The sequence below is a fragment of the Diceros bicornis genome, chromosome 14 (assembly GCF_020826845.1).
Source record: "Diceros bicornis minor isolate mBicDic1 chromosome 14, mDicBic1.mat.cur, whole genome shotgun sequence".
NCBI lineage: Eukaryota > Metazoa > Chordata > Mammalia > Perissodactyla > Rhinocerotidae > Diceros > Diceros bicornis.
The window spans coordinates 36,326,506-36,345,446 of NC_080753.1; the positions used below are offsets into that span (position 1 = coordinate 36,326,506).

Sequence of the window (18,941 nt, forward strand, 5' to 3'; positions counted from 1 at the left end):
GTTTACCACTTTAATTAATGACATGCTATAAGCTGGAGTCCTAGCACCATCAAATTCACTGTCCAATAGCTCTGTGTGGCCTGTGAAAAAGGTGGATGGCTCATGGAGACTAACAGTAGACTATCAAGATTTAAATAATGTTGTGCATCCATAGCCTCAGCAGTACAGACATGGTCTTAACCATACAGAAAATACAGCAGGCTAATGAAGGTTGGTACTCAGTGATTGACCTTGCAAATGATTTCTTCTCTATCTTGATCTCAGAAAAGAGCCAATCATAGTTTGCTTTCACATGTGAAGGATCCCAATTTACTTTTTCTGTGCTGCCACAAGATTATCTGAACTCACTGGCTTATCGTAATAATTTGAGCAGAAGGGATTTGGACTTGATGCAAGTCCCAAGTATAATAATACACTATATTGAGGACATTATGATAATATTGGAAACTGAAGAGCAGGCCAGGACTGATTTGAATGCCATAGTGACACATATGACTAACTGGCGTTGGCTAATAAGTCCAGCAAAAGTCCAAGGTTCTGCCCAAAACAGTAAAATTCTTAGGAATAACCTGGGCAAGAGCCATCTGGGATATTCTACAAGTGACTAAAAGTAAACTGCTGTCACTACTCTCCCATAGGACCAAACAAGAAGCCCAGCTTTTGGTTGGGTTATTTGGATTTTGGAGAGTGCATATTTCACATCTGGGAATGTTGCTAGCTCTCATCTATAAGACTACCTGAAAGAAATCTATATTTGAGTGGGGACCTGAACAAAAGCAGACCATGTCTGAATTACAAAAGATTGCAGCTTTCTCAATGCCTTTGGGATCTTATGATCCCCACTCAGATATGATTTTGGAAGTGTCTATCACCCATACTCATGCAGACTGGAGCTTATGGCAAAAGCCCATGAATGCCTCCCAGCAGCGACAGTTGGGATTTTGGACCAGAAAATTCCCAGATGCTGCTACCTAATACACATCATTTGAGAGACATTATTAGCCTGCTATTGGGCATTCATTGAGACTGCGTCAGTGACTGAAGGACATAAAACAATCATAAAACCCGAGATACCCTTACTATCTTTGGTGATGTTATAGAAACACTCTAATAAGGAAGGCAGTGCCGAGAAGAGTTCCATAATAAAATGGAAATGGTTTATACAGGAGCATGCTGCCAGGAGGATGCAAGGAGGCACCCACTATATCTATGAGCAGGTAGCCTTTTTTGCTTTAGGACCAAATTTGGAGCCATCTGAGGAGCTGCTGGAACTGATTGCCATGTGGGCAGTGCCCAATAAACAGTTGTCAGTTGAACAACAAAGAGCTGCTTAGTTTACAGATGGCAGTTCAAAGATGAATGGGCAATATCCCATTTGGAAAGGTGCCATATTAAGACCAGCAGATGGCAAGACTCTGATTGAAGAAGGTAAGAATAGGTCAGCTCACTGAACTGCCTGCTGTTTTCTTAGCAGTGATGGAAGAATTGAGCAATGATAAAAACCCCTATGTTTGGGTTTTTACTGAATCTAGGGCTGTAGCCAATGGCACAGCCATTTGGTCAGGTACATGGGCCATGGAAAACTGTACCATTAAAGGCATACCTGTATGGGGCATGGCCTTATGGAATCACTTTTGGAATTTAAGGAGTGCATTAAAGTAGGACATATTGATGCTCATTAGAAGAACCCCCTTCCACGTTTGGAAGCTGATTGGAAGTAGAACACGTTGATGCTCATCAGAATAACCCCCTTCCAGGTTTGGAAGGTGATTGGAACTACCAAGTGGACCTTTGGTGCACTTCCTTTAGATGGCTACCTGGGTCCATGAAATGAGTGGACATGCGGGGTTGCAGTAATACAGAGATGGGCTAAACCTAGACTTATTCCTCTTGCACACTGCGAGGCACAAAATGCCAGCAAGAACTGCTCTGTCTGTCAACAAGAGATACAGACGCTGCAGATGGCTAAGGGGAAAAATTTCCCAGGGGGAAGTCCCCACACATAGCTAGCAAGTGAATTACATTAGACCAATGCCAGCAGCCCCGGGGGACTATAAATCGGTCCTAACAGGAATAGATGCTTACTCCAGTCTGGGCTTTGCATACCTAGTGGCAGAGGAAAGTGCTCAAAATACAATTATAGGATTGGAACAGAAGATATTGTACAAATTGAGGCACCTAGTTACATTTCTTTGGACCAAGGGATGCACTTTACTGCCCGTAGTGTGCAACAGTGGGCTGAGAGACATATCAGATGGACATATAATGTTGCATATCATCCTCAGAGTAAAGATTTACTAGAAAATTGGAATGGGTGGTTGAAACATTTGCTGTCTAAAAAGAGGGGAGTTGAAGACATGAGGGGCTGGCTTAACCACCTCATGACTGTGTGCTCACACTCAACATGACGGGGGCTAAGGCAGGGTCCCCATTGGATAGATTTCTCCACTTTTCTGGGGGATCTGGAGAAGAGGAGGTGGGAGAGGGTGCTCCCCTCCTTTTCCACATCCTTTTCCACATCACCAGACATGTCTTTTTTTCTACCTGATGCAGTGATGCAACTGTGGGTGCTGAAAGCAGGGATGGTTTCTAAGCAAGAAACTGTAACTACACCTCTAAATTTTTATGTCAGAATTCCTAGAGGCCTGATAGAATGGGTTGTGCCTTCACCTCACCTGGCAAAGTTGGGGCTGACAGTGCATGCTGTTGCATTGCCTAATGGTCAGGACAGCCCACTAGTTCCGCACCTGTGTAACCCCTCCCTATAAGAGTGGGAGTGGACTGAAGGGCAGGCACTTGCTATACTAGTATTGCTGCCAGCAATCTGGGCCAGTACAGTGGCTGAACTTAATGTCCCTTACAAGGGTGGAAAAGTCTGGGAAAAATAAATGACAAATGGAAAGAAGGAGAAAAAGTAGCTGAGGGTAAAGGAATGAATAAGTGGGTTATGCAATGAGGGAAATACAACATTTTATTACTGTGTCAAGAGAGGCTTAGAGCAAGAGAATAATATTATCTCTTGGTATAAGCATACCAGATGCTTGGAAGGGTGAAGTTATTTGTTTGCCAAGCACACACTTGCTTTTGGAACCTATCAAGTTTAAATGAAAGCCTGCAAACCTGAGTGACCTCACTCTGGGAGATATTTTCATATGACATGATGTTGGACTGGATAGTTATTAATGACTGAATGAGATTCTGCTAATATGCCAGTATCTTTGACTTTTGTGATTGTTTTGCTGTAAGGAATATGTGTTTGAAGACCAGGGGGTGGACTGCAATATTGTGACTTATAAGAAATACATATACTTGGTCATTCAGATGACTGAAATAGATTTCTCAAATATATTTCATCTTCATCCACAGTTCCTGGATCATAGCTCCCCTTGGAATTTCTTGAGTGATAAGAACAATGGGAGATCTCTTATCCTCAGTTATCCCACCCAAAAGTGGGGGCTGGTTTCCAGGAGAACCAGCCATGTGATCAGAGGATTGGAACATTCAGTCTCACTCCCTGATTTCCAGGGTAGGGGAGGTACTTGAGGTTAAATCAATTGCCAATGGCCAATAACATAGTCAATCATAACTACATAATGAAGCCTGCATATAAACCCAAAAGGACAGCTTGTCGATCTGCTTTTTTTTTTTTTTTGGAGAGCTTCCATTTTGGGGAACCAGAATGCTTCCATGTGCCACTGTGCCAGGCCCCAAGCTCCATGAGGACAGAGCTGCTTTGTTTATGATCTTTCCCTGTGTATCTCTTCATATCGTCAGCTCTTGATTCATACCCTTTAATATGCTTTGTAATAAATTGGCAATCTAGTGAGTTAATAGGTTTTCTTGAGTTGTTTGAGCCATTCTAGCAAATTAATCAAACCTGAGGAAGAGGTCATGGGAATCTCTGACTTATAGCCTGTTGCTCAGAAGTACTTGTAACAGCCTGGTCTTGTGATTGGCATCCTGAGTTGGAGGGGGTCATTGGAACCCTTAGTTTGTAGCCAGTCAGTCAGAAACACAGGTAACAATGTGGGATTCTGATTCTATCTCCAGGTAGATAGTGTCAGAATTGAGTTGAATTCTTGGACACTCTGCTGGCCTCTGAGAACTGCTTGCTATTGTGGGGAAGCCTCTACACACACACGTTGGAATTGGTTTCGGGTACTCTTTGCAAGAAGACTATGAAAAATGAGAGTTATGTTTTTATTTCTCTGCATTTCTTTTCTTTTTAAGCCCAAAAGGTGTGTCCTTGATTCAGGAGAGGTTTTGAAACCAAAGCCTAAAGTAAAAGTTATGGAAAGACAATCTTCCTTCCTGGTATTTATTTTCCAAAACCCATGTGCATTGAGGAAATGATGCAAGGTGTCCCACTAGGGGAAGGAAAGGAAAAGATATTTCTATATTTTGGAGAGAAGGGGCAGTTCTATAGATTTCACTAATAATTAGAATGTGAGGAGTCTGCTCTCTTTCAGTGCTCGAGGGAGGTGTGAGGATTTCTCAGGAAAAATTGTGATGTGGGGAACCTAGGGAGGCTGGATTCTAGGCTCTGTTTGCCAGACTCAGATTCCTGCGACAAGTTGTTTTAGAGACAACTAAATCTGATCCGTGTGGCATTTCAGTCGTAAACAGCCTGGCCTAGTCTTTTGTCCAGCTCACTGATCCATTCTTGTGTATCCTCTACTCTGTTTTTTAGTCTCTTTAGTGAATTTTTTATTTCTAGTATTGTATTCCTCATTTCTGATTGGTTCTTTTTTATATTTTCCATTTCCTTGTTGACATTCTCACTGATTTAATCCCTTCTTCTCCCAAGATCAGTGAGCATCCTTATGACTCTTTGTTTGAACTCTCTGTTGGGTAGAATGCACGTTTCTGTTTCATTTAGTTCCTTTTCTGAGGTTTTGTCCTGTTCTCTTACTTGAAACACATTCCTTTCCCTCCTCGTTTTGCCTCTCTCCCTGTGCTTGTGTCTATGTATTAGGTAGGTCAGCTATGTCTCCTGATCTTGGAGAGGTGACCTTATGTAAGTGATGCCTCATGAGGCCCAGCAGTGTGCTTCCATCTTGTCACTGGTTCCAAATGTTCCAGCAGTGACCCTCATGTGGGCTATATGTGTCCTTCTGTTGTGGTAGGTGCCCAGGGAACCTGATCTGTCCCCTTTCCTGGCTGGTTGTAAGGCTCAGCAGCATGTGGCTGCTATGGACCCTTCAGTCACTTTACCAGGTATGGGGAGCCCCAGCACAGTTGGCTGCAAGGTATAATAGCACATTCCTGTTGCCATTTTTCTGTTAAGTGAGTAGGCCCCCAGCATGGATGGTTGCTACGCTCAGGGGCTTACCATTGATCTAGGCCTCCAGCCTGCAAGGCTCTTGTCAGCTCTCTCAGGATTGCAGCTGAGTAGGGCTGGCACAAGGCATGGGAGCACCCAATTGTTTCAGGCTTTGGAAGTTGGGACCTGTCCCCTATGTGGCTGTTTGAGAAGCACAAGTCTGCACATCCAACAGGGCCATACACACCATCAACACAGATCTGCCCCATGTGTGCACCCCTACCCCTTGAAGCAGACCCAGTCGTCCCCCTGCAGAGGCCCCACACCACTTCACCAATGTCCCATACACTCCACCTGCTTCTCACACATGCCCTGCCCCCCAGAGGTGGACCCACTCACCTGGCTGCAGAGGTTCCAGGTGCCCAGCCTATACAGGCAGACAAGTTGCTCAAAGGCTTAGTGTTGGGTGGGGCCCTAAGGCAGGTTGCCTGCCTGGGCTGAGCTGGATTAAATTGTTGCTCTAGACCCTGGGCTAACAAGCCAGCAGAAGAACTCCAATGACATCTGCTAGCGTCTGTGTCAGCTTGCCCGAACTAGGTCACAATAATGGCTGCTGCCAATGTCTTAGTCCCTGGAGAGGTTTCACCTCTCACCAAGATGCACCCAGAGCCTATCAGGTTAGTCTCTTTTCACCAAAGGACTGTTCACCTTCCTTTCTTGTGATTTTATGTTGCCTTCTGAAACTGGTGAATTTGTGCATGGGCCCTTTAAGAGCTGGCTGTTTTTCCCTTATGTCTGATAGCTTTTCTGTGGGTATTCCCTGTTGTTGTTGGTAGCCAGCAAAGCTAGATATTATGACACTTGTCTCAGTTGTGCTGAGTCCAAAAGATGCTTATAGCTGTAATGCTATCCCACTCAGTTCTCCACTCCTCCAGGGAAGGCTGCATACCTTAGGATTGCTCCCAGCTGTCCATGAAGTGCTGTGGCTTGCAAAAGTGACTTTTTTTCTCTCCAGACAGGAATTTCTGGCTCTTTCACCTCAGTCAGGACTATCCCTTGTTGTGGGGGTTCTTTTAATCCAGTTTTCAGTTCTCTTTCAGGGGTAATTGTTCCAAGGGTAGTTGTAAATTTGTTGTGTCCATGGCAGTAGGTGAGTTCAGAGTCTGCCTATGCCACCATTTTGACACCAACCTCCACATAAATTATTAAATATTCTAATTGGCTTTTTTATTGATATGGGCATTTTTCTTTAAAATGGTATGTTATATAAATTTTTGAAAAACAATATCATCTGATTTCCCCCTCCTTTGCTTCCATTATTTACTTTTGTAAGTTAATTGTTATTTTTGTCAAATCAAGCTGGTTTCTCTAATAAGCAACATTTTTCTCTGATAATACTAAAGATAGCATTGACATCTCCGTTAAAATGTTAATAAAGCCAACTCTCTGAAAAAAAGTTTATTTTCCATATATTTACCTACTCCCATTTCATGATTTTTTATGAAGTGAATGTAAACGATTCAACAAAATTTCCTAATGCTTTTTATCATCGTAGTACTGAGGAGACCTAAATCTTCCCACTTTCATAATTTCTATTCCAACCTCTTCAGATATACATTTTTTTGTCAGATGTTTATTTGATAATGATTTATTTCTTAGATTTATGTTTTCCAAAAACTTGTCTTATTATCATAGATAGATGGCTTGCAACCAGCAGAACCATTCACCAACACTGTAATGATATGCACTACTTACAATCTTTTCAAAAGCCTCTGTTTAGCATATAAATAGCTCTACTTAATTACACAGCAGATAGAACTAACTTCTCATGAGACTTTCTAAATGTTTATTGCTTTTATGAGAGAAATATTTTAGAAATGTTTATTATTTCAAATACTTTATTGTGCAAAGCTAATTCATAACATTATTCAAATTTTCTTTGTGAGTATTGCTAATTATTTTCATTGAATTCTGAGCACTGACAGAATGTGCTAAGCACCTTCAACTTTCACACAGCTTTTGAGCATCATTTGCATATAATATTTACATTGCTAGCAATAATAAGACACCGGTGAGTTTTCACAAAATTAGCAGAGATTTTTTAAAAATTTTAGCAATGTGAATTATTGTTTTCTTTGAACTAAATCTTATACAATATCAAAGGTATTCCCACTTGTTATAATTTTTGTACAATATTAAATGTTCTGTGACTGTGTTCAGACTGTAACTCATTATTAATATCATTAATAATGATATCATTACTTCCTTGTTCCCTCTCAGATCCAGAAGATTAATGTTTATAACATTTAAAAGCAATGTTAAAAATATGTCCAAACTTTGTTCTTCAGTTCATTCTTACTGTTTATTCTTTGTATTCTATTTTAAGTTTTTGAATTTAAAGATATCGAAAAACTGCACTTCTATTTTCTCCACAAAAATACAGCACCCTAACAATAAGAACAAAGGAAAAGCCAAACACACATGCTTTTTAGAAGTTGTGCAATATGAGGAGAATGATAATTTTCCTAAATCTCCGAGTGAAGAAAGTACAACACAGCCATGCTGTTGTCCAGACTGCTTTTGGACTCAGTCTATATCAGCTCTTCCTTGGGTCTCCAGCCTGCTGGCCCACTCTGCACATTTTAGATTTGCCAGCCCCCACAATTGCATGAGCCAATTCCTTAAAATAAATCTCTCTCTGTATATATACACATCTTACTCGTTCTGTTTCTCTGGAGCACCCTGACTAATACAGCACTGATATAGTCACTAAGGTTAGAGATCTACAAGAGAAAATAATTTGCTGTTTTCATTTTCATCAGTTTACAGAGGCAGACAGTGAAAACACAATCACGTGTTGCTTATTGGCTGTGGTGGCACGTGAGCAGGAGAAACTCACTTTGTCTGAGGTGAAGGGTGGTGGGTAAGGCAAATCATCCCTGAGGAAGTAACATTTCAGCAGAGAGTGGAAGTGGGCAAGATCACAGGTTGTTGTAGGTAGATGGGGTAGAGTATGCCAGATGAGGGAAGAATATGGGATCAAAAGTTCTGGGAAGGAAAGGACATGTTTGAGGAACAGAAACAAGACAAGAGTGGCTGGGACAAGGAGAGCTGCAGGATGTTCCTTCTCTCTGGGCGCTCCCTTCCTCCACCTGCACCACCTCCTACACACTCATCACATGGAATCACTAGGTGATTTCAGAAACCCTGGAATTACAAGATAGTAGGACAGGGAGGCCCTGGGCCTTCTAGTCTAATGGCTTTATTCTAGAGATAAAGAAGCTGAAGCCCACAGAAGGAAGTGGCTTCTACTAGGAAAAAAAGGGTGTGGCAGAGATGGAACTTCCTGACTCTGAGGCCAGTGCATTTTCCCCAGTGACACCAAAGGTGACACAGGGGAAGGGAATGTTAGTGGGGAGAGCAAGGGAACCATCAAGGCCTGAGATGCTACAACATCATAGCAGGGGACCTGGGAGAGTCCTATTTCCAGGCAACTTATACCTCAATTCAAGCCGTGAGAATATTTCTAAAGCTCCTTCACTACTCCAGATCCCTCTACTTCTTCAAACCCTACCCAAAAACAGATTCTTCATGGAACGTTTTCTCATTGAGGCATTGTGCTAACATTTTCTTTTGTTTCTTTAAATTCTCAGAGTGCATACTCTGTGGGATTTGAATTCACTTGTGCAGGGGGTTATTGTGCAATCAATTCTCCATTGTTTGTGTTGTGTACCCTGTCTCTCCTATTAGACACACATGCACACACACACACAGACACACACACAGACACAAGGACATAACACACTCATTCCCCCCCCCCCCATTGAAAACTAAGTCCTCAGTCAGTAAGTACTGGAGCTTATTCTCATGCACTGTCTCTGGTTCCTACCTCAGGATCGCACTCTCTGCAGTATTTCTACTCAGCCATGTCTGAGCCAGGTCCAGGAGTCCCTGCATTTGTTGTCTGTGGCTTCATGGATGAGCAACCCTTCCATCCATGATGACAGTGAGGAGAGGAAGGCAAAGTCTTGCATTCAGTGCTTGATGGAGAAGTCAAGTTATTTCATGATAAGACCAAGATCTTCACAAGTCAGATGAAGATTTTCCACTTAAATCTGAGAAATGGTCAGCAATGCTACAACCAAGCCATAGAGCGTGGTCTGAATAAAAAGCATGCACAAAATAAAGCAGGTAGGTGCCTGAGAGAAAGCTGTGGGAAAACAGTACTTACCACTTCACTCCAATCCCTAGGGGCAGGGGGCTCTCTTGACAAGTATTCTCATAGGGTCAAGTGTGTCAGGCAAGTATGTGTAAGTTATCACTTGAGAGTGAAGACTGGCCCAGCCCCGTCAGAGTCTGTATGCCATTATTAATTAATTAATTCAACAGTCTCATTGGGTCATGGATACATGTTTAGCATATATCTTTTGGACACTATAAGTAGGGAACCAGAAAAATATAATTTGGTGTTAATCCTCAAAGATTTACAGTTAATATGGGGAGGAACCCATATTTCTGGGAACCGTCTTTGACCCTTTGATGCACCAAGAGATGTCAAGACCAGAACCTCCTTAAATGCCAAATGAGAAGCAGATAAATAATTTACTGAAGTTCATACATAAGACACCCCAGTGGTCAGGCAGAGTTTCATGAATGAAGTGGAACTTTGTATGAGACCTGATAGATGAGTATATGTGGGACAATGAAGGAAATAAAAAGACATTCTAAGCAGTCAGAAGTTAGGGTGCACGTGGTGTGGGGTGAAACTGGGCACAATGAGTTCAGGGGATAGGTTGTAGTTTAATAATTTCTCGTTAATGTCTCTTGAAACAGTTTGTGAAAGGCCTTGAATGCCAAACCAAGGCATAAACCAGTGAGAAGTACAATTAAAGCTGAATGGTGAGGCTGCTAAGCTTTTATCCGTTGATCCTTGTAGGAGCATGAGTTCAACAAAGGTTTGCCAGATGTTTATGTTACAGGCACTGACATAGTCTCCACCTGCTAAGGGCCCACAGGGTAAGAGGAGAGAGACTATATACAATAATGTTTGGTACAGTGTGTAAGTGTTGGATCAGGAACTGGAGCCAGTAGACTGTGGGAGCCCAGAGCATAGTGGGATCAACCCAGGCTGGGGCAATCTCAGAGTTATTTATATTTGATTCTGAAATTCATTTGAGAATTTTCTCAGCAGAAGTTTGGTGCTTGTTACTATTATGTTGTTTACATTCTCTAGTACCTCAAGGAGAACTGTACCGAGCACTTTGTGCCCTCTCATGTTAATGCTGTCTACTGTGATACTGTTTTCAAGAGCTTGCACTTAGAATCTGAGACAGCACAGAAGAGATCTGTGGGGTTTTAATCTATCCCTCCCATTTACACAAGATAAATGTGGAACTGTGGAGGTTCAATAACTTGCCTAAATGATACAGTTCATGGCAAAGCCCAAGTCTGTCACTCCCCACCCAAAGCTTTTTCGATATATTCTGGAACCAAGTGGAGACCGTTCCCCACTGTAGAGCTGACAGCAAGTAAGGGAGATCAGAATCAGAGGGCCACACTAGTGTGTCTTAAAGGGGAAAATCAAATATGTGCATTATCCACACGAAGCAATTCTGACACTAACTGCCTGGAGTTAGTGCAGACCCAACAGGTTAAGGGCACAGTCCCAAAAGACTAGACCCACTTCAGATGCTAAACTCAAGTCCAGGTTGTCATCTGTGCTTCTGACCAACTGGCTATAAATTGGCGGTTCCCATCACCTCCTCTTCTGGTTTCATAATTTGCTAGAATGGCTCACAGAACTCAAGAAAACTTTACTCACTAGGTTATTCATTTATTACAAAAAGATACAACTCAGGAACAGCCAAGTGGAAGAGATGTATAGGGCAAGAAATGGGGAAGGGGTGCAGAGCTTCCATGCCCTCTTCAGGCATGTCACCCTCCCTGCACCCAATGTGTTCACCAACCCTAAAGCTCTCTGAACCCCTTCAGTTAGAGTTCTTATGGAGGCTTCATTACATGAGCATGATTGATTAAATCATTGGCCACTGATGACTAAACTCAGTCTCCAGCTCTCTCTCCTCCCAGGAGGTCAGGGATAGGGATGAAAGTTCCAACCTTCTAATCACATGGTTGGTTCTCCTGACAACCAATCCTCCATTCTGTTTGTCTAGGGGATTTCACCAAATCACCTCATTGACATAAACTCAGGTGAGGTTGAAAGGGGCTTGTTATGGATAACAAAAGATGCTCCTTTCACCTTTATTGCTCTGGAGCTATTTCAGGAACTGGGAACAAAAATAAATATAAAAGGAGATGCTCCTATTGCTCTCATTGTATAAGAAATGACATAGGTTTTAGGAGCTGTGTGCTAAGAACCCTGGATGAGGAACAAAATATATTTTTCTTATTATATCACAATATTACAGTCTAAAATAGTAATGTCACCTAAGGAGAAGTCAAGAGAGAAGGTGGAGTGGGGTGGAGAAGCAGGGACCATTGATGGAGAGGCCTTGGAGGTGCTCTCTGCTCTGACTGACATTGCCTTGTCCTGGGGGGGGAGGACAGGTCCCCACACCCTGCAGTTCACCTATGGCTGTGAGCTTCAGGAGGACAGCAAGACCATAGAGCACTGGCACTGTGACTATGATGGTGACTACTATCTGAGCTTGGATATGGACCCTCTGCAATACATGGCAGTCTCATTCATTGCCTGCTACACCAAGGAAAAATGAGAGGCCTGTGGGAACTTCATGGAGAGAAATAAGATCCACTTGAGAAGGAGTGCATCCTGTGGCTGTGAAGATACTTGGAGTTTGGAGGGGAACCACACTGGTAATGACCTCCCATAGCCCACCCACTCAGCTCCTCCCCCATCCTCAGCTTGGGTCAGTTCTTTCACCAGAGTAGTGAGGAGGGCTCTCCAGAGCTCATCCAGCAAAGGAATTTAGAATATCTAGTGTGGGATGGGTGGGGCCAATATGCTGAGGATGGCTTATCCATCTTGAGTCTCCTGGGCAGTGCCACCTCTACCCATTCTTCTTAGGCCCACCCTGAGGTGAAGTGACTCTCAGGAAAACACAGGGCTAGTTCCCAGGCTCTTAGAGGTTTTTCTCGCTTCTGGCCCTTTCCCATTAGATACACAACTGTTAGTACCTATAAAAATTTATCTAGAAACACCAACTGATGGCTTATAAAATAGTGGAGAGGGGCCGGCCCAGTGGCATAGTGGTTAAGTGCATGAGCTCCGCTTCGGTGGCCCGAGGGTTCACAGGTTAGGGTCCCGGGCACACACCGATGCATTGCTTGTCAAGCCATACTGTGGCGACATCCCATATAAAGTAGAGGAAGATGGGCACAGATGTTAGCCCAGGGCCAATCTTCCTTGGCAAAATGAGGAAGATTGGCATCGGATGTTAACTCAGGGCTGATCTTCCTCAAAAAAAAAAAAAAAAAAACTGTGGAGAGTCTTCAGAGTGACTCTTACTCTGGAAGAGAATGTTGGACTGAGTTCCCAAGCCATTGTCTTGGACCCTCCTTAGCTTAGTGTAGATTCCCTCTACACTCTGATCAAGGATGCTCCTTGCCAGCCCCGGTAGGCAGCTAAACCATCAGGAGTTATGGCATCTTGGTCTTTGGAACAGATGCTCCTCAACAAGCCCTTGCCTTAGCATCCCTGCTTTGTCTACCACAGAGCCTCCCAGAACATGTGACCCACCACCCTAGCCCTAATGGGGAGGTCATCCTGAGTTGCTGGGCCCTGGGCTGCTGCCCTAAGGAGATCACACTGACCTGGCAGTGTGATGGGGAGGATCAGACCCAGGACACAAAGCTTGCAGAGACCAGGCCTGCAGGAGATGGGACCTTCCAGAAATGAGCGGCTGTGGAGCTTCTTCCAAGGGAAAGCAGGAGCCCTTCTGGAAACTTTTAGCAGGGTCAGGGCTCAGATATGAGGTCAGAGCCCCTCACTCTTCCTTTCCTCCTCAGACCAGTCTTCCCAGCCTACCATCGCCATCAAGGGGGCATTTGCTGGCCAGGTTCTCCTTGGGGCTGTTACTATTGGAGTTGTGTTTGATGGAGTTTTAATGGTTGGAACTGTGGTTGCTAGAGCTGTTCTCTAGAACAACAAGAACTCAGGTAGGGGAAGAGATTCTGGGTTTCATTGTTCTGACCTAAGGGTGTCTCACCCCAAACAAATTGAGTTGCAACTCATGTTCTTATTAATACTGGAGCCAATGTGGAGACATCCTGTTTTGCAGCAGAGCCTGGGAGGGATCCCTTGCTGTAGGAGGGCAGGCGGAGAAGCTGCTGGTGAGGTGGGAGGCTGGAGACCTGCTGGGTTCCCATAGCCCCAATTCCCAAGGTGGGCCAGTGCATGTGGTGACCTCTGGACTCCAGGATCTTGATCTAAGGTCAGATCCCCTGCTTCTCTATGAGGGTTCCAGGAGCAGGGCCACATGAGATCCAGAAGTATCAAAGTGGGTCTCTTTCTTGTGGGACAAAAATTCTCAGGTTCTTCTCCCTCAGGATCCTAAATTTTTAAAAAAGTTGAAGTGGGACAAGCCAGGCTCCAAACTGAATTGGCAAGTCTGAAAGGAGTGTGTAATGTGCATGTCTGTCTGTCTGTGTGAGTACACATGCATATAAAAATATATGTAGGTATTTGTGTGTGAGGAGGTTGTATATAAATGTGTACGTGAGCATATATAAGCATGGATGCATGTTCGTATGTATATGTGCCTGAGTTTCTCTGTGGTTGTGCATTGCTCTAAAACTTCCTTGGCTCCACTCTGGCTTTTTCATGGTTGCCCTACCTCCACTCCATGGATTATAAGAGACAGAGAATCTCTCTATCTCCAGGCAAGTGAGAAGAGGAGGCTCAGGCTGACGAGTTTTGGGAAGTACTGGTCCTCATTACACAGAGGAAGGAAACAGGAACTAAATGGTGAGACATCCTCCCATTCCAGTATTCTGCCTTAATAAAAGTTCTAGACACTGTTCTAAGGGATTTATATGAATTAAGTCTTTTAAACCTCATATGAGCCCTGTGAGATAGGGACAGCTACCAACCCCATTTACACACCTGGAAACTGAGACCACTGAGAGCTTAAGTGATTTTCAACTGGCTGAACCATGACTCTAAGAAAACAGTCTGACTGCTGAGCCCAAGTTCCCACTCTGTTATGTTGACTGCTATACACTGTACATCTGCCTCGTTAAGGGTCACCTCCACATGTGGCTCTGACAGCTTCCCTTTCTTCTCTAGGCACTGAGACTGCTCAGGAGTCTATTGCATTTCTCACAGTCCCTACAGGTGAGTCCATGGGGTTTGAAGTGACAGAAGAGTTGGTTCCACGTTGGCTGATGGAGTGTGTTTGCTGGGGGTAGTGGGAGGGGAGGGTCACACCCAAGCTGTAGGGAATCAATGGTGTTGTCATTTGGGGTGTGAGGTGGGCTATCCAGAATGCTGAAGGGATAAAGACCAGCAGTGGCCACTCAGAGTTTAGTCCTCACTCTTTTATTTCACAGCCCAAAAGCACAGCCCCACATAGGCCTGAGAGATACAGTGGTTTCACTCATCTCCCTCCAATCCCTGCTGCTTCTGACTTCTCTTCCAACTGACTTCTTGTGTAACATCTGCTTTCCAAGGTGAAAATGTGAGGAGAAGTCTAGCCACATCCCTGCTCATGGGCACTTCCTCCCACCCTGCCTGCTCCTCCCTACTGGGGCGTCCTGGATGGTGAGAGGAAAGCAACTAGGATCCTAAGAGAACTTGATATTTATGCTGGTAAAGAGAAAGCATGATGTCTGTCTTCAAGAAAGGAAAGGGCTGTCATTGGGAAGAGGAGTGAAAGTAGTTCCTTGTGGTCTGTTAGATTGACAGCCTCAGTTTCTTGCTGGATGTTGGCAGAAGGCTGACCTCAATTCCTTGCAATGAAGACCTTTACAACAGAGCTGCTTGCTTCATCAGAGCTTGCTAGCATAAAAGGCAGTAGAAAGAGTCAGCTAGCAAGAGGGAAGTCATGACCTTGTATGATCTAATCACATAAGTGACGTCACTGTTGCCATATTCTGTTGGTTAGAAGTAAGTCACAGGTTCCTCCCACACTCAATGGGAGGAGATTTCACAAAGGACTGATCACCATGAGGTGGAGATCACTGGGTGCCGTCTTAGAATCTGTCTGCACAGGACGTTCCATGTCAGAAAAAGCAGGAACAGGAAGTAGTGAGACCTCTGGACTGGATGTATTCACACACAGGCTGGACAATCACTGAACAAGAGCATTATGACTGTAGGTCCTGCATTAGGCAAGGTGATCTGCAGAGCTGAATTTGTTTGTCAAAGCACCATTCTGCCATAAGAATCATAACACCATTGGATCATTGGAAAGGCATGTCGAGTTTGTGTGAAACTGGGAGGCCGTCCTCTCTGAATGTTTCTACCTTGATTTTTCAGACCTCCTACATCTCTAGGAAAGCATCATCACTAAACTGAACTATTTGTTTCTTTCCTGTGTCATCCTGCCAGGCAAATCCTGGGCTCCTGCAATTTCTTCCAGCTGGCTTTCATACAGGATGCCACAAAGTCACTTATTGTGATCTCACTTTGTTAGCTTCTTCCCCTTCATCTAGATTATTTCTTACTGATTGTCTCTTGTATTGATTACTCAGTTACATTAGGAAATCTTTGTTCTCTAACTAGACTTTTCCATTAATTTAGGGGCAAAACGAGCAAAGATTCTCTCTCCAAGCCTGAGCTCACTTTCTACACAGGGATGAGACAAATTAGTGGGGTTCCTGGAAGGTTGTGGGTTGGCACAGTTTCTCAACATGACAAGGCATTTACGTCACAAAGGAATGTACCTTAGTCTTCTTTATGTCCTCAGCAGGTGGCACAATATCTGACACACAGTAGGCACTCAGTTAGCTTTCTCCTGGAAGATGCTTCCCAACAACTAAGTATAATGTTGCATTTACCAGGATATTCAACCCTGTTGTAAATTCCTTGGTGTTTCCCTCACTGAGCCTAGCAGAGAACCTATCATCTAGTAACTGCCTAATAAATGTATGCTAAATGAATATGAGGTTTTCCTTGGTGATTCAAAATTTATTTTGAATGGGTAACACATGTACAAGGTTTTAAAAATTCATATAACTTAAAAGGGTATACAATGAAAGGTAAATTTCATCCTCTGTCTCATGCACAGTTCTTCCAAATTTTCTCTGTAGACGTAACCACTATTACCAGTTTCCACACTATTATAGAGAGAGCTTTCCCTTTTTATCAGGTGTTATTCTACCACACATTCTATCTGCATCCTTGTTACCAATTAACAATATATTCTGAGATTATTCCATTTTTTACTTACAAATCTGGTTCAGTAAAATATGGATAATGATGATTGTCCCTCCTGTTTTGAAAAATTTATTAAGTGTAGAAAAAAGCATCCTTATTGTACACTAATAGAGTTTTATCTGTGCACATGGTTACCCAGATTAAAACTGTGTTCATTCTCCAGGCTCACTTGAGAGTTGTATTTGTCTAACTTCTGGCCAATCAGATGAAGCAGATGTGAAGTTGCTGGTTTTCTCCTTAAGAGAGGGAAACTTTTCTTCCTTCCCTGCTTTCCCTGGTTTCTCATGGACCACGGACATGGTCTTAGGTATCTCAGGTCATGCTGATAAGGGCAACATGCCAAAGATAGCAGAGAAGGAAGGTCATAGGAACCTGGATGCCTGGACAACCTCATGGTGCAGAGTCACCCTAGCAGCCCTGAACTTCCTGCCTCAATGTCATGTGAGACACATACGAGCTTCATCCTATTTAGACCACTGTTATTTGGGTTAGTGTTGCATACAACTAAACTAATACTTATAGACAGATTAGGACTTCCTGAGAGTGGGTGGTTGTGGTGGTCTGTTCTGGAGATGAGCAGAGATGTATTTACAGTATTCATCACTGTGGGCTCCCTGGACCTTATTCTAAGTTGGAAAAAGCGGTTCTGGGTGACAGGGAGCAGCATAGGGAGACTGGAGACTGTTACCTTCCTCATCTTTCTAGCTATGAGTTTTAAAATTCATATAACTTATGAATGTTTGGGCTCACTGACTGTTAGATTTGGGAGTCCCTGTTTCTTCACTTCCCTTCTTGTCTTTTTTTACAGACAGATCCCTAGTTCATTCCAGCCAAGATGAGAATCACTGCTGGTGATCTCTTCCTCCTCCTCCTCCTGTCTGATGGCAGGGACTATGGAGTTGACATCTAGAGGAGCAACCTCTCAGGTAGAAAAGGAATGCAGGGCCATTTGTCATTGGGTTTCATGGGTAGTCTGTGCTACCCCAGCCTGGCTTGGAGAGCTATCCTTGAGACAACTGATCCCAGGTCCCATATATCCTGTCATCTGGTGATCCCAAAATATATATTCCATCATTTAACCATATTCTATTGTTACCAACAAGTCACTAAAGTCCAGCTTAGTTTTGAAGGGTGGTTATTACACAAGGGCTAGAATACCAGCGGTGGGAACACGGGGAATCTTAGGGTCTGCCAACCTCAGGGTGATGCTGAAAGCACCTGAATGCATGGCCCCACACAGGGCTGTAGGCTACAAATGCAGAGACTAGAATAAATACAGAGCTCAGGTCAAAGGGAAGTGGTGCTCATTCCACAAGAATCCAGATCAAAATTATGATCCCAGAAAGGTGGCCCAGTATTCCAGGTAATTTTGAGAGTAAAAGATGGAACTTTTAAAAAGCTAGGAAGGCCAAAAATATGTGGCAACTAAACAACATGCTATTGAACAACCATTGGATCAATGAAGAAATCAAAGGAGAAATCAAAAAATACCTAGAGACAAATGAAAATGAAAATGCAATGTACCAACTCTTATGGGATGCAGTAAAAGTGGTTATAAGAGGGAAATTCATAGCAATACAGGCCCACCTCAACAAAGAAGAAAAACCTCAATTAAGTAATCTTAAACTACACCTAACAGAGCTAGGGAAAGAAGAACAAGCAGAACCCATAGAAAGCATAAGGAGGGAAATAATAAAAATTAGAGCAGAAATAAAAGAAATAGAGACTAAAAAAAAATAATAGTAGAAAGGATCAATGAAACTAAGAGCTGGTTCTTTGAGAAGATAAACAAAATTGACAAACCCTTAGCCCAACTCACTAAGTAAAAAAAGAGAGAAGGCTCAAGTAAATAAAATTAGAAATGGAAGAGGAGAAATTACAACAGATACAACAGAAATAGGAAGGATTATAAAAGAATGCTATGAAAAACTATGTGCCACAAATTGGATAACGTAGAAGAAATGGATAAATTCTTAGACTCATAAACCTCCCACAACTGAATCAAGAAGAAATAGATAATCTAAATAGACCATCACAAGGAAAGAGAGTGAAACAGTAATCAAAAACCTCCCCAAAAATAAAAGTCCAGGACCAGATGGCTTCTCTGGAGAATAACACCAAACATTCAAAGAAGACTTAATACCTATCCTTCTCAAACTATTCCAAAAAATTGAACAAGAGGGAACACTTCCTAACTCTTTCTATGAGGCCAACATCACTCTGACACCAAGACCAGGCAAGGACAATACAAAGAAGGAAAATTACAGGCCAATATCACTGATAAACATAAATGCAAAAATCCTCAACAAAGTATTAGCAAAC

The 18,941-nt window shown here is 43.1% G+C and overlaps 1 pseudogene; it reads left to right on the forward strand.

Annotated features, from left to right (window-relative positions):
- Positions 1-1,355: 1,355 nt before the first annotated feature.
- On the forward strand, positions 1,356-13,139 carry LOC131413311 (RLA class I histocompatibility antigen, alpha chain 11/11-like; annotated as a pseudogene).
- Positions 13,140-18,941: the final 5,802 nt, after the last annotated feature.